At 41.9% G+C, this 14,535-nt stretch overlaps 14 non-coding genes and 1 pseudogene across 14 annotated transcripts; 1 reads left to right on the top strand and 14 right to left on the bottom strand.

Moving 5' to 3' along the window:
- Positions 1–95: 95 nt before the first annotated feature.
- Positions 96–167, bottom strand: trnaq-cug (transfer RNA glutamine (anticodon CUG)). The gene has a single exon. It is a non-coding gene; the product is annotated as a tRNA-Gln (tRNA).
- A 714-nt stretch (positions 168–881) lies between these two features.
- trnas-uga (transfer RNA serine (anticodon UGA)) lies at positions 882–964 on the bottom strand. The gene has a single exon. It is a non-coding gene; the product is annotated as a tRNA-Ser (tRNA).
- A 516-nt stretch (positions 965–1,480) lies between these two features.
- trnaq-uug (transfer RNA glutamine (anticodon UUG)) lies at positions 1,481–1,552 on the bottom strand. The gene has a single exon. It is a non-coding gene; the product is annotated as a tRNA-Gln (tRNA).
- Positions 1,553–2,768: 1,216 nt separating this feature from the next.
- On the bottom strand, positions 2,769–2,850 carry trnas-uga (transfer RNA serine (anticodon UGA)). The gene has a single exon. It is a non-coding gene; the product is annotated as a tRNA-Ser (tRNA).
- Positions 2,851–3,365: 515 nt separating this feature from the next.
- trnaq-uug (transfer RNA glutamine (anticodon UUG)) lies at positions 3,366–3,437 on the bottom strand. The gene has a single exon. It is a non-coding gene; the product is annotated as a tRNA-Gln (tRNA).
- Positions 3,438–3,872: 435 nt separating this feature from the next.
- On the bottom strand, positions 3,873–3,945 carry trnaq-cug (transfer RNA glutamine (anticodon CUG)). The gene has a single exon. It is a non-coding gene; the product is annotated as a tRNA-Gln (tRNA).
- Positions 3,946–4,658: 713 nt separating this feature from the next.
- trnas-uga (transfer RNA serine (anticodon UGA)) lies at positions 4,659–4,740 on the bottom strand. Its single transcript has one exon. It is a non-coding gene; the product is annotated as a tRNA-Ser (tRNA).
- A 2,186-nt stretch (positions 4,741–6,926) lies between these two features.
- Positions 6,927–8,531, top strand: LOC114775064 (nuclease-sensitive element-binding protein 1 pseudogene; annotated as a pseudogene).
- Positions 8,532–10,452: 1,921 nt separating this feature from the next.
- trnaq-uug (transfer RNA glutamine (anticodon UUG)) lies at positions 10,453–10,524 on the bottom strand. Its single transcript has one exon. It is a non-coding gene; the product is annotated as a tRNA-Gln (tRNA).
- Positions 10,525–10,959: 435 nt separating this feature from the next.
- trnaq-cug (transfer RNA glutamine (anticodon CUG)) lies at positions 10,960–11,031 on the bottom strand. Its single transcript has one exon. It is a non-coding gene; the product is annotated as a tRNA-Gln (tRNA).
- Positions 11,032–11,745: 714 nt separating this feature from the next.
- On the bottom strand, positions 11,746–11,827 carry trnas-uga (transfer RNA serine (anticodon UGA)). The gene has a single exon. It is a non-coding gene; the product is annotated as a tRNA-Ser (tRNA).
- Positions 11,828–12,342: 515 nt separating this feature from the next.
- On the bottom strand, positions 12,343–12,414 carry trnaq-uug (transfer RNA glutamine (anticodon UUG)). The gene has a single exon. It is a non-coding gene; the product is annotated as a tRNA-Gln (tRNA).
- Positions 12,415–12,849: 435 nt separating this feature from the next.
- Positions 12,850–12,921, bottom strand: trnaq-cug (transfer RNA glutamine (anticodon CUG)). The gene has a single exon. It is a non-coding gene; the product is annotated as a tRNA-Gln (tRNA).
- A 713-nt stretch (positions 12,922–13,634) lies between these two features.
- On the bottom strand, positions 13,635–13,716 carry trnas-uga (transfer RNA serine (anticodon UGA)). Its single transcript has one exon. It is a non-coding gene; the product is annotated as a tRNA-Ser (tRNA).
- Positions 13,717–14,232: 516 nt separating this feature from the next.
- trnaq-uug (transfer RNA glutamine (anticodon UUG)) lies at positions 14,233–14,304 on the bottom strand. The gene has a single exon. It is a non-coding gene; the product is annotated as a tRNA-Gln (tRNA).
- Positions 14,305–14,535: the final 231 nt, after the last annotated feature.

Raw genomic sequence — 14,535 nt, 5'->3', positions numbered from 1 at the left:
TTGTTAACGTTAAACCATGAAACTGACAATAGCAACTTCTTACAGTTTTGAATTGCAAACACATGCAATTCAATTTGAAACAAACTGCTTCAGTAAAGGTCCACCGAGATTTGAACTCGGATCGCTGGATTCAGAGTCCAGAGTGCTAACCATTACACCATGGAACCTAGCCCCTGAGCAAGCAAGTGATTGTCATTGTGATAAACTGCAGTAAAAAACATGGAGCACACAATGAAATGCGTCCTCTGGATTTAACCAATCACCCTTAGTGGGTGTTGGGCAGCCATGAAAGGCTTCCTGTGAGCAGTGTGTGGGGACGGTACCTCGCAGTTGTACATTGGTGGTGAAACTAGACTGAATGTCTTCATACAGCTGTGAATTGCATCAAATGGTTGCTAATCATGCTGGGAACTCAAGCATGTCTAGAATACATTTCTTGATTAGGTGTCCAACAACAAACTTCAGAGTAAGGCCACACTGACTTTTGAACTCAAGTCATTGGATCAGAGCGGTAACCATCGCTGCATGGAACCCCATGACGTTTTTACTTAATGAGGTGACTTACCATTTCACCAACAAAAAGACCAGCTCAGTAAGAAATTCCAAACCACAATCAGGCTTTTTCCATGAATTCAAGAAGAACAAGTATGTGAACGACTTTTGAACCTGCACAAGGAGATCTCATTGGTTTAAAAGACAGACTCCCTAAGCACGTAGACATCATAAACAAAGACAAGACAAAAGTGCAACTGTTAAGTTTATGATTCTTTCAGAAAGGAGTTAATTTAAAGTTATTAGCGGCTGGTACATACAAAGTAAGTGAATGATTCCAATAAGCATCAGTGGCTCATTTTAGTTAATGAAAAACTAGTTCCCTTTGCCGCTGCGAGCAGGGTTCGAACCTGCGCAGGGAGACCCCATTGGATTTCAAGTCCAACGCCTTAACCAGCTCGGCCATCGCAGCTTTTAAATCTGAAACAAGCAACTCTCTGAGCAGGTCTTGACATTGAACCAGGAGATCCTGTTGAAGTCACACACCTCATCCGATTGGGGACAACTCCTGGTGTTACAATGACCGCCATTAATTTGGTGAAGAGGGCAGTTCCTACAAACGCTTCAAGCAGTGTTCAAGCATGTGAAAGAAGACAATTGATATTCAACACCTTAACCACTCGGCCATTGCAACTAAATAGTGCTCGTGATTGCTTCAAAATGCAAATAGCTTTTATATTAGTGAACTGGACATCCTGAATGTGAACTTTCAGTTCCATACAATGTCACTGTATGAGAGTAAAATGCTTAAAAAACATTATGAGCATTGTTAAAAACAGAAACTGTTGTTTTTTCCCTCATGACAATCGGCTCCAAACTGTATGCTGAGATTAAAAATTTAATGGAGAGTAAATTAAAAGAATTATTACTTTTAGATCAATTCATTAATGGTTCCAGTATAAGAAATTCAAAAGATTACAGGCGAGGTAGGTTCCACCGAGAGTTGAACTCGGATCACTGGATTCAAAGTCCAGAGTGCTAACCATTACACCATGGAACCGCAAGTAACCTCACTTTTCAGTTAACAATTGCATCAGATGGGCAATCCACACAAGTTTACAAGAAAGTTCTATAAAAGCATTTTTGGAAGAGGTTCATTTTAAATCAACAAGCATACAGGCAATGACAAGGACGGATTGGTAATTTATTTTATTTGCACACCACCATAAAAGCAACATGTACTGGAGATTTGATCTTGAATTAATGGCAACATAACATTCTGGCAACATACAGTATGAATGAGTGGGTTACATAATTTGCTCAAGCTTGAAACTATGAGCGTGAACACGAGTTCTCACTGAGGGTTGAACTGTGATCACTGGATTTAGAGTGCTGATTGTTAAACGTTAAACCATGAAACTGACAATAAGCAACTTCTTACAGTTTTGAATTGCAAAACACATGCAATTCAATTTGAACAAACTGCTTCAGTAAGGTCCCACCGAGATTTGAACTCGGATCGCTGGATCAGAGTCCAGAGTGCTAACCATTACACCATGGAACCTACCCCTGAGCAAGCAAGTGATTGTCATTGTGATAAACTGCAGTAAAAAACATGGAGCACACAATGAAATGCGTCCTCTGGATTTAACCAATCACCCTTAGTGGGTGTTGGGCAGCCATGAAAGGCTTCCTGTGAGCAGTGTGTGGGGACGGTACCTCGCAGTTGTACATTGGTGGTGAAACTAGACTGAATGTCTTCATACAGCTGTGAATTGCATCAAATGGTTGCTAATCATGCTGGGAACTCAAGCATGTCTAGAATACATTTCTTGATTAGGTGTCCAACAACAAACTTCAGAGTAAAGCCACACTGACTTTTGAACTCAAGTCATTGGATTCAGAGCGGTAACCATCGCTGCATGGAACCCCATGACGTTTTTACTTAATGAGGTGACTTACCATTTCACCAACAAAAAGACCAGCTCAGTAAGAAAATCCAACCACAATCAGGCTTTTTCCATGAATTCAAGAAGAACAAGTATGTGAACGACTTTTGAACCTGCACAAGGAGATCTCATTGGTTTAAAAGACAGACTCCCTAAGCACGTAGACATCATAAACAAAGACGAGACAAAAGTGCAACTGTTAAGTTTATGATTCTTTCAGAAAGGAGTTAATTTAAAGTTATTAGCGGCTGGTATAAACAAAGTAAGTGAATGATTCCAATAAGCATCAGTGGCTCATTTTAGTTAACGAAAAACTAGTTCCCTTTCCACTGCGAGCAGGGTTCGAACCTGCGCAGGGAGACCCCATTGGATTTCAAGTCCAACGCCTTAACCACTCGGCCATCGCAGCTTTTAAATCTGAAACAAGCAACTCTCTGAGCAGGTCTTGACATTGAACCAGGAGATCCTGTTGAAGTCACACACCTCATCCGATTGGGGACAACTCCTGGTGTTTCAATGACCGCCATTAACTTGGTGAAGAGGGCAGTTCCTACAAACGCTTCAAGCAGTGTTCAAGCATGTGAAAGAAGACAATTGATATTCAACACCTTAACCACTCGGCCATTGCAACTAAATAGTGCTCGTGATTGCTTCAAAATGCAAATAGCTTTTATATTAGTGAACTGGACATCCTGAATGTGAACTTTCAGTTCCATACAATGTCACTGTATGAGAGTAAATGCTTAAAAAACATTATGAGCATTGTTAAAAACAGAAACTGTTGTTTTTTCCCTCATGACAATCGGCTCCAAACTGTATGCTGAGATTAAAAATTTAATGGAGAGTAAATTAAAAGAATTATTATTTTTAGATCAATTCATTAATGGTTCCAGTATAAGAAATTCAAAAAATTACAGGCGAGGTAGGTTCCACCGAGAGTTGAACTCGGACCACTGGATTCAAAGTCCAGAGTGCTAACCATTACACCATGGAACCGCAAGTAACCTTGCTTTTCAGTTTAACAATTGCATCAGATGGGCAATCCACACAAGTTTACAAGAAAGTTCTATAAAAGCATTTTTGGAAGAGGTTCATTTTAAATCAACAAGCATACAGGCAATGACAAGGACGGATTGGTAATTTATTTTATTTGCACACCACCATAAAAAGCAACATGTACTGGAGATTTGATCTTGAATTAATGGCAACATACATTCTGGCAACATACAGTATGAATGAGTGGGTTACATAATTTGCTCAAGCTTGAAACTATGAGCGTGAACACGAGTTCTCACTGAGGGTTGAACTGTGATCACTGGATTTAGAGTGCTGATTGTTAAACGTTAAACCATGAAACTGACAATAAGCAACTTCTTACAGTTTTGAATAGCAAAACACATGCAATTCAATTTGAACAAACTGCTTCAGTAAAGGTCCCACCGAGATTTGAACATCGGATCGCTGGATTCAGAGTCCAGAGTGCTAACCATTACACCATGGAACCTAGCCCTGAGCAAGCAAGTGATTGTCATTGTGATAAACTGCAGTAAAAAACATGGAGCACACAATGAAATGCGTCCTCTGGATTTAACCAATCACCCTTAGTGGGTGTTGGGCAGCCATGAAAGGCTTCCTGTGAGCAGTGTGTGGGGACGGTACCTCGCAGTTGTACATTGGTGGTGAAACTAGACTGAATGTCTTCATACAGCTGTGAATTGCATCAAATGGTTGCTAATCATGCTGGGAACTCAAGCATGTCTAGAATACATTTCTTGATTAGGTGTCCAACAACAAACTTCAGAGTAAAGCCACACTGACTTTTGAACTCAAGTCATTGGATTCAGAGCGGTAACCATCGCTGCATGGAACCCCATGACGTTTTTACTTAATGAGGTGACTTACCATTTCACCAACAAAAGACCAGCTCAGTAAGAAAATCCAAACCACAATCAGGCTTTTTCCATGAATTCAAGAAGAACAAGTATGTGAACGACTTTTGAACCTGCACAAGGAGATCTCATTGGTTTAAAAGACAGACTCCCTAAGCACGTAGACATCATAAACAAAGACAAGACAAAAGTGCAACTGTTTAGTTATTGATTCTTTCAGAAAGGAGTTAAATTCAAGTTGTTAGCGGCTGGTACATACAAAGTAAGTGAATGATTCCAATAAGCATCAGTGGCTCATTTTACTTAATGAAAAACTAGTTCCCTTTGCCGCTGCGAGCAGGGTTCGAACCTGCGCAGGGAGACCCCATTGGATTTCAAGTCCAACGCCTTAACCACTCGGCCATCGCAGCTTTTAAATCTGAAACAAGCAACTCTCTGAGCAGGTCTTGACATTGAACCAGGAGATCCTGTTGAAGTCACACACCTCATCCGATTGGGGACAACTCCTGGTGTTACAATGACCGCCATTAATTTGGTGAAGAGGGCAGTTCCTACAAACGCTTCAAGCAGTGTTCAAGCATGTGAAAGAAGACAATTGATATTCAACACCTTAACCACTCGGCCATTGCAACTAAATAGTGCTCGTGATTGCTTCAAAATGCAAATAGCTTTTATATTAGTGAACTGGACATCCTGAAATGTGAACTTTCAGTTCCATACAATGTCACTGTATGAGAGTAAAAATGCTTAAAAAACATTATGAGCATTGTTAAAAACAGAAACTGTTGATTTTTTCCCTCATGACAATCGGCTCCAAACTGTATGCTGAGATTAAAAATTTAATGGAGAGTAAATTAAAAGAATTATTACTTTTAGATCAATTCATTAATGGTTCCAGTGTGGAAGGAAAATTTAGTAGGCCCAGACACTCCACGAATTTAGTAGGCCAGACTCTCCACGCGTTTCACCTTTGGTCATGGAACAGTCAGAAGACAACTGTGTATCTTAGGTCTGACCTTGTTGATGCAAAAGTTTGACGCAAAAACTAGACATAAACTGATAAAGAAAGGTTCTGTGACGTTGATGGGCGCCACTGTCCAAAGTGGTGCGAGCTTGCTTTTCGACCTTGTACACCCCAGATGTATAAATTCTTGTGAACTGTAATCAAGCGGGGGGATGTTCTCTTGTGGGTCCCCCCGTGCGCGGTAAAATAAACTTGGATAATCAATTCAGTTGACTTCCCTTTATTGCAGCTCCCCAGACGGCCAGAATTTCCACCACAATTGGCGTCACGAACAGGATCCGCGTGAATCCGCCAGGACATGACCGGAGTGGCTGGTCACCCTGGGTCACCAAGATCCATCTCCAAACCTCGTCTTAGAGTTTCGGAGTGACTGGGACTGCGGTCAGTGTCCTTGGCCGATTCCGCCGGGATTTTTCTCTTTTTCTGTCATCTGGGACGCGAACACGGTGAGCTAAAATATTCCACCTCTCAAACATTTAATGAAAACTGCAGAATTTAGAAGATTAATAAATCCAAATTCAAATTGATAAAGGGAATGCATATTTGCTTTATTCTGTAGTCAACTGAGTTGATCCAACTAAGCGAGTAGGTCACTTTTTATTTTGTTTAATAGAGGTTTAAAGTCCTCTGAGTAAAGGATCTTGGAGATCCAGTGTGGGATAATAGAGGTTAAAGTCCTCTGACTAAAACGATCTTGGAGATCGAGTGTGAAATAAAAGTGTGAGCCTTCTTTACAAGAAAAAAAAAAAAAAAAATCATTCAATCATTAAGTAATATTTCAATCAGTGTGAGTAATAAGGCAAGAGCACAAAGGGAAAACGTGAAACGGGAAGAACTGTGAGCCTTTAGTTATCTGTGAGCTCTCTTAGCGAGAGCAGTTGTTTTCGTTGGGCTGTGAATTCTCCGGGCAAACTCGAGAAAGCTGTGTGCGTAAAAATGGGAAATAAAAGTGGGAAAAGTGACACTCCTATTAGTCCCGAAACTAAGTTAATGATACAGATGAAACAGAAATATGGTGATGATGTGTGTAATCATCTGGTGGACTGGCATGAAAATTACGGTTTTCCTGCAGGTGGGTCTCTTAGTCAAACTCAGCTAAAAAAGCTGAAGGAGGGGCTAGAGGGCAGCAGGCAAAAAATACTGCAGTCAAGTAAAAGTAAAGTAATTCGGAAAATGCTTTTAATGGAAGACTGTTTTAAATATGGGAAGCAGAGGGCGACCCGAAGAGACAAGCCAAACACCCAGAACGCTCTGACTGCGCTGACTGTGGGAAGAAAACAAAAGGGGAGACCACGCTGAACCTGATACCAAAAAAAAATTCTCTGATACTGCACCTGCCTCGTTGTATCCGTCATTACAGGGCGCACGGGTCGACCTGAGTTTGGACTCCACCCCTCCGCCCTACCCCCAACAGCAACCCCCACTGGAACAGCAGCAACTCCCGCTGGAGAAACCGTTACAAGAATAGCATAAACCACCACAGCATGATGGCATCACTGCTTCAACTTCAGAGAAAAAAACCACCACCAGAGCAGCCGCCCTATACCCCTGGTTGGGCATCTGCTGATCAAAATGACATTGGTGCAGGCGGTGGAGATGCAGACTACAGATGTTGGGCTGAAGGACTTGTGACCGCGATCGCTGGCAACTTTCCTACTGCCTGTGACCTTTCTAAAATCAGCACGTGTGCTCAGCAGCCTTTGGAGTCAGCAGAAGATTTTTTGATTCGACTCCAAGTTGTGTTTGATGACCACAGCGGCCTTGCTCGCCCCCATGATTACCCTGGACAAGGTATGACACCGTACGAAGCGCTCCTGAAAAATACCTTCATTGATGGCCTTCTCCCCCCCCTCAGTGAAGCAACAAAGACTTCCTGCATCATGTGGGCAGATGCTTCAGTACGTCTCGCTGAAGTTCTGTGCCATGCGCGCCACGCCCAGGCCAGACAGGCGGAAGCGAGGATCAAAGAAGACAACAAAAACAAAGATTCAACCCACAGGGCACAGCTGGCTCTGTTGCAGCATGCTGCTGCCAACTCCACTTCATATCGCGGACCGGATGTGTGCTTCAGGTGTAAGCAAAGGGGACACTGGGCACGAGATTGCACCAAAAGATGGAGAGGACAGTGGAGACCACGAAGCGAGGAACAATCGGATGTGTGCTTCAACTGTGGCCAAAGCGGACATTGGTTACAAGAATGTCCCAATGAAGAAAGAGGATGGAGCAGAGGACATGGTGTTCCCTATGGCGAGAGACGTGGACACAGAGGAGAACACACCCATCATGAACAATCCCAAACAGCCTGACTGGTGAAGCGGGGCGGAGCTCCAAACGAAGGCGCGGCTGCAGCCCTGAAGGAGGCTCCAACCAAGGTCATGCACACCCACACAGACACACTCACACACATTCCAACAAAGGTCCTGGGGACAGTGAAGTGGTTCAACGTACGCAACGGCCTACGGTTTCATCAACAGGAATGACACAAAAGAAGACGTTTTTGTACACCAGACTGCCATAAAGAAAAACAACCCAAGAAAATACCTCCGCAGTGTTGGGGACGGTGAGACTGTGGAGTTTGATGTCGTTTGAAGGGGAGAAGGGTGCCGAGGCGGCCAATGTCACTGGCCCAGGGGGGGTCCCAGTCCAGGGCAGCAAATACGCCGCTGACCGGAACCGCTACAGGCGGTACCCACGCCAGAGGAGACCCCCACGCAACTACCAGGATAACTACCAGAGCGAGGGGCGGAAGAAGAGAGAGAGCCAGGAAATTGGTCCTGAGGGGGTCGCACAGCCACAACAACGCAGAACTTTGTTCCCTGGCAGGCGGCGCTATCCACCGTACTTTGTCCGCCGACACTATGGCAGCCGCCCCCCATATACTAGCGCACCACGAAAGGAAATGACAGAAGGAACTGAAGGTAGTGACAATCAGGTGGTCCAGACCAGAGCAAACAGAACTACTACAGAGGCTTCAGACCAAGGAGTCCCCCACGTCCCAGACTGGTGAGGGAAGGCGAGGAAGACAAAGAGAACCAGGAGCCCCACCAGCGGCGCTACAGATGCAACATCAACTACCGCCCAGACCACCGAACCTCAGGATGGCAAAGAGAGCAAGGCAGCCGAAACATCCGCTGAGAAACGTCCGCTCCCGAGGCTGAGCAGGGCGGGGCTGAATAAACACTGATTTACCATCGCTACCATCATCCGGTAAGTCAACAAGAAGAAACATCAAAGATCTGAGCAATAAGAAACAGATTTGACTTGACAATCGTCTAAGCTTGCAACATGCATTTGACCAGATTACCACCAATTGCCTGCAGAATCTATGCAGACTTGTTCTTTTCCATTATTTTCAGGTGACAGTTAAACATTTTGGGGAAACGGCAGATGGTTTTCTAAATCGGTCTTAAGTTTTTACACCAAATGGTTTTTAAAGGAAAAAATAATTTGATATTTGGTCTGTTTTGAAAAAAAAAAAAAAAAACTTGGCCACAGGAATAACTTGTTGTTACTTGCAGAAGCTACTGGTGACACTAGGACCTCGCCCATTGTTGAAGATTGTCCCCACTCCAGCCAAACTGAATTACCTGTCTTATCCAACTTATGACTCAAGATAACCTTGATCCTTTTTGCTCTTTTTGGGATTTCCTTTTTCCTGTAGGATCAAAAACCGATGTTCCCCCTGTTTTTGATGCGGAGGTATCAAGGTATTACCCTTCCCCTGCTAATACTGTTGGTACTGTGAATGTTTCATATTGTGCATCCATCCACAACCTGTCTGATTCCCCGAAAGTTGATCGTTCTGACATCTGGTGGTGGTAAAACACTACGCTCCACTTTACCTGAGAACTGGTCGGGTGTCTGCACTCCTTCTACTCTTATCCTACCTGTGACTATTTTGCCCGTAACCGCATCGGAAGTTCCAGTCTCTTTTTCCAATGTTCACTCCCGTTTAGCTAGGAGATCATTGTTTTCTTTTGATTACCCTGATGCAACTTACATTGATACCATAGGTATTCCCAGAGGTGTGCCCGACGAATACATCAAATAGCTGCAGGCTTTGAATACATTTTTATTTTGAATAACTCCTAACAAAAATGTTGACAGAATCAATTGCATTCATTACAATGTGCAGCGCTTATCAAACTTCACTAGAGATGGATTTGAGGCTGTACATGGACAATTTAAAGCCACCTCACTTATGGCCTTCCAGAACCACATTGCTGTTGATATGTTATTAGACCCCTAGAAAAAATTATGTAACTCTTGTTCATAGTGGTCAATCATGCTTTGAATCAAGCTCCTCCTCGGATGAGACAGATGCAGACACATAATCACTATATATTGATTGATATACTTGTTGTTGATTTTCATTTTAAATAGTTTGTTTTTTTAATTATTTAGTTTTGATTTTATATTTTTATACAACTGCCTGTGATGAGTTACCTTAAACCCTTGATGGAAGTGGTATACTTTGATGTTTCTGGTTGTATATTACGTTGCTTTGTTATTTTGCATTAATTTGCCTGTGTACTTTTTAATCATTTTTATAATCATTTTTTATTCTTTGAATTTTGTGTTATTATGTAATTATGTACTCCTCACCTTGCGTACACATCATATACATTTTTGTGCCTATAGTAGAGATCAATTAATCAAAAAAAAAAAAAAGTGTGGAGTGTGGAAGGAAAATTTAGTAGGCCCAGACACTCCACGAAATTTAGTAGGCCAGACTCTCCACGCGTTTCACCTTTGGTCATGGAACAGTCAGAAGACAACTGTGTATCTTAGGTCTGACCTTGTTGATGCAAAAGTTTGACGCAAAAACTAGACATAAACTGATAAAAGAAAGGTTCTGTGACGTTGATGGGCGCCACTGTCCAAAGTGGTGCGAGCTTGCTTTTCGACCTTGTACACCCCAGATGTATAAATGCTTGTGAACTGTAATCAAGCGGGGGGATGTTCTCTTGTGGGTCCCCCCGTGCGCGGTAAAATAAACTTGGATAATCAATTCAGTTGACTTCCTTTATTGCAGCTCCCCAGACGGCAGAATTTCCACCACACCAGTATAAGAAATTCAAAAGATTACAGGCGAGGTAGGTTCCACCGAGAGTTGAACTCGGATCACTGGATTCAAAGTCCAGAGTGCCAACCATTACACCATGGAACCGCAAGAAACCTCACTTTTTAGTTAACAATTGCATCAGATGGGCAATCCACACAAGTTTACAAGAAAGTTCTATAAAAGCATTTTTGGAAGAGGTTCATTTTAAATCAACAAGCATACAGGCAATGACAAGGACGGATTGGTAATTTATTTTATTTGCACACCACCATAAAAAGCAACATGTACTGGAGATTTGATCTTGAATTAATGGCAACATAACATTCTGGCAACATACAGTATGAATGAGTGGGTTACATAATTTGCTCAAGCTTGAAACTATGAGCGTGAACACGAGTTCTCACTGAGGGTTGAACTGTGATCACTGGATTTAGAGTGCTGATTGTTAAACGTTAAACCATGAAACTGACAATATGCAACTTCTTACAGTTTTGAATTGCAAAACACATGCAATTCAATTTGAACAAACTGCTTCAGTAAAGGTCCCACCGAGATTTGAACTCGGATCGCTGGATTCAGAGTCCAGAGTGCTAACCATTACACCATGGAACCTACCCCTAAGCAAGCAAGTGATTGTCATTGTGATAAACTGCAGTAAAAAACATGGAGCACACAATGAAATGCGTCCTCTGGATTTAACCAATCACCCTTAGTGGGTGTTGGGCAGCCATGAAAGGCTTCCTGTGAGCAGTGTGTGGGGACGGTACCTCGCAGTTGTACATTGGTGGTGAAACTAGACTGAATGTCTTCATACAGCTGTGAATTGCATCAAATGGTTGCTAATCATGCTGGGAACTCAAGCATGTCTAGAATACATTTCTTGATTAGGTGTCCAACAACAAACTTCAGAGTAAGGCCACACTGACTTTTGAACTCAAGTCATTGGATTCAGAGCGGTAACCATCGCTGCATGGAACCCCATGACGTTTTTACTTAATGAGGTGACTTAACATTTCACCAACAAAAAGACCAGCTCAGTAAGAAAATCCAAACCACAATCAGGCTTTTTCCATGAATTCAAGAAGAACAAGTATGTGAACGACTTTTGAACCTGCACAAGGAGATCTCATTGGTTTAAAAGACAGACTCCCTAAGCACGTAGACATCATAAACAAAGACAAGACAAAAGTGCAACTGTTTAGTTATTGATTCTTTCAGAAAGGAGTTAAATTCAAGTTGTTAGCGGCTGGTACATACAAAGTAAGTGAATGATTCCAATAAGCATCAGTGGCTCATTTTAGTTAATGAAAAACTAGTTCCCTTTGCCGCTGCGAGCAGGGTTCAAACCTGCGCAGGGAGACCCCATTGGATTTCAAGTCCAACGCCTTAACCACTCGGCCATCGCAGCTTCTAAATCTGAAACAAGCAACTCTCTGAGCGGGTCTTGAAATTGAACCAGGAGATCCTGTTGAAGTCACACACCTCATCCGATTGGGGACAACTCCTGGTGTTACAATGACCGCCATTAATTTGGTGAAGAGGGCAGTTCCTACAAACGCTTCAAGCAGTGTTCAAGCATGTGAAAGAAGACAATTGATATTCAACACCTTAACCACTCGGCCATTGCAACTAAATAGTGCTCGTGATTGCTTCAAAATGCAAATAGCTTTTATATTAGTGAACTGGACATCCTGAATGTGAACTTTCAGTTCCATACAATGTCACTGTATGAGAGTAAAATGCTTAAAAAACATTATGAGCATTGTTAAAAACAGAAACTGTTGTTTTTTCCCTCATGACAATCGGCTCCAAACTGTATGCTGAGATTAAAATTTAATGGAGAGTAAATTAAAAGAATTATTACTTTTAGATCAATTCATTAATGGTTCCAGTATAAGAAATTCAAAAGATTACAGGCGAGGTAGGTTCCACCGAGAGTTGAACTCGGATCACTGGATTCAAAGTCCAGAGTGCTAACCATTACACCATGGAACCGCAAGTAACCTCACTTTTCAGTTAACAATTGCATCAGATGGGCAATCCACACAAGTTTACAAGAAAGTTCTATAAAAGCATTTTTGGAAGAGGTTCATTTTAAATCAACAAGCATACAGGCAATGACAAGGACGGATTGGTAATTTATTTTATTTGCACACCACCATAAAAAGCAACATGTACTGGAGATTTGATCTTGAATTAATGGCAACATAACATTCTGGCAACATACAGTATGAATGAGTGGGTTACATAATTTGCTCAAGCTTGAAACTATGAGCGTGAACACGAGTTCTCACTGAGGGTTGAACTGTGATCACTGGATTTAGAGTGCTGATTGTTAAACGTTAAACCATGAAACTGACAATAAGCAACTTCTTACAGTTTTGAATTGCAAAACACATGCAATTCAATTTGAACAAACTGCTTCAGTAAAGGTCCCACCGAGATTTGAACTCGGATCGCTGGATTCAGAGTCCAGAGTGCTAACCATTACACCATGGAACCTACCCCTGAGCAAGCAAGTGATTGTCATTGTGATAAACTGCAGTAAAAAACATGGAGCACACAATGAAATGCGTCCTCTGGATTTAACCAATCACCCTTAGTGGGTGTTGGGCAGCCATGAAAGGCTTCCTGTGAGCAGTGTGTGGGGACGGTACCTCGCAGTTTTACATTGGTGGTGAAACTAGACTGAATGTCTTCATACAGCTGTGAATTGCATCAAATGGTTGCTAATCATGCTGGGAACTCAAGCATGTCTAGAATACATTTCTTGATTAGGTGTCCAACAACAAACTTCAGAGTAAAGCCACACTGACTTTTGAACTCAAGTCATTGGATTCAGAGCGGTAACCATCGCTGCATGGAACCCCATGACGTTTTTACTTAATGAGGTGACTTACCATTTCACCAACAAAAAGACCAGCTCAGTAAGAAAATCCAAACCACAATCAGGCTTTTTCCATGAATTCAAGAAGAACAAGTATGTGAACGACTTTTGAACCTGCACAAGGAGATCTCATTGGTTTAAAAGACAGACTCCCTAAGCATGTAGACATCATAAACAAAGACGAGACAAAAGTGCAACTGTTAAGTTTATGATTCTTTCAGAAAGGAGTTAATTTAAAGTTATTAGCGGCTGGTATAACAAAGTAAGTGAATGATTCCAATAAGCATCAGTGGCTCATTTTAGTTAACGAAAAACTAGTTCCCTTTTCCACTGCGAGCAGGGTTCGAACCTGCGCAGGGAGACCCCATTGGATTTCAAGTCCAACGCCTTAACCACTCGGCCATCGTAGCTTTTAAATCTGAAACAAGCAACTCTCTGAGCAGGTCTTGACATTGAACCAGGAGATCCTGTTGAAGTCACACACCTCATCCGATTGGGGACAACTCCTGGTGTTTCAATGACCGCCATTAACTTGGTGAAGAGGGCAGTTCCTACAAACGCTTCAAGCAGTGTTCAAGCATGTGAAAGAAGACAATTGATATTCAACACCTTAACCACTCGGCCATTGCAACTAAATAGTGCTCGTGATTGCTTCAAAATGCAAATAGCTTTTATATTAGTGAACTGGACATCCTGAATGTGAACTTTCAGTTCCATACAATGTCACTGTATGAGAGTAAAATGCTTAAAAAACATTATGAGCATTGTTAAAAACAGAAACTGTTGTTTTTTCCCTCATGACAATCGGCTCCAAACTGTATGCTGAGATTAAAAATTTAATGGAGAGTAAATTAAAAGAATTATTATTTTTAGATCAATTCATTAATGGTTCCAGTATAAGAAATTCAAAAAATTACAGGCGAGGTAGGTTCCACCGAGAGTTGAACTCGGACCACTGGATTCAAAGTCCAGAGTGCTAACCATTACACCATGGAACCGCAAGTAACCTTGCTTTTCAGTTAACAATTGCATCAGATGGGCAATCCACACAAGTTTACAAGAAAGTTCTATAAAAGCATTTTTGGAAGAGGTTCATTTTAAATCAACAAGCATACAGGCAATGACAAGGACGGATTGGTAATTTATTTTATTTGCACACCACCATAAAAAGCAACATGTACTGGAGATTTGATCTTGAATTAATGGCAACATAACATTCTGGCAACATA

The sequence above is a fragment of the Denticeps clupeoides genome, unplaced genomic scaffold (assembly GCF_900700375.1).
Source record: "Denticeps clupeoides unplaced genomic scaffold, fDenClu1.1, whole genome shotgun sequence".
Taxonomy (NCBI): domain Eukaryota; kingdom Metazoa; phylum Chordata; class Actinopteri; order Clupeiformes; family Denticipitidae; genus Denticeps; species Denticeps clupeoides.
This window is presented reverse-complemented; position numbering and strand designations above follow the sequence as displayed.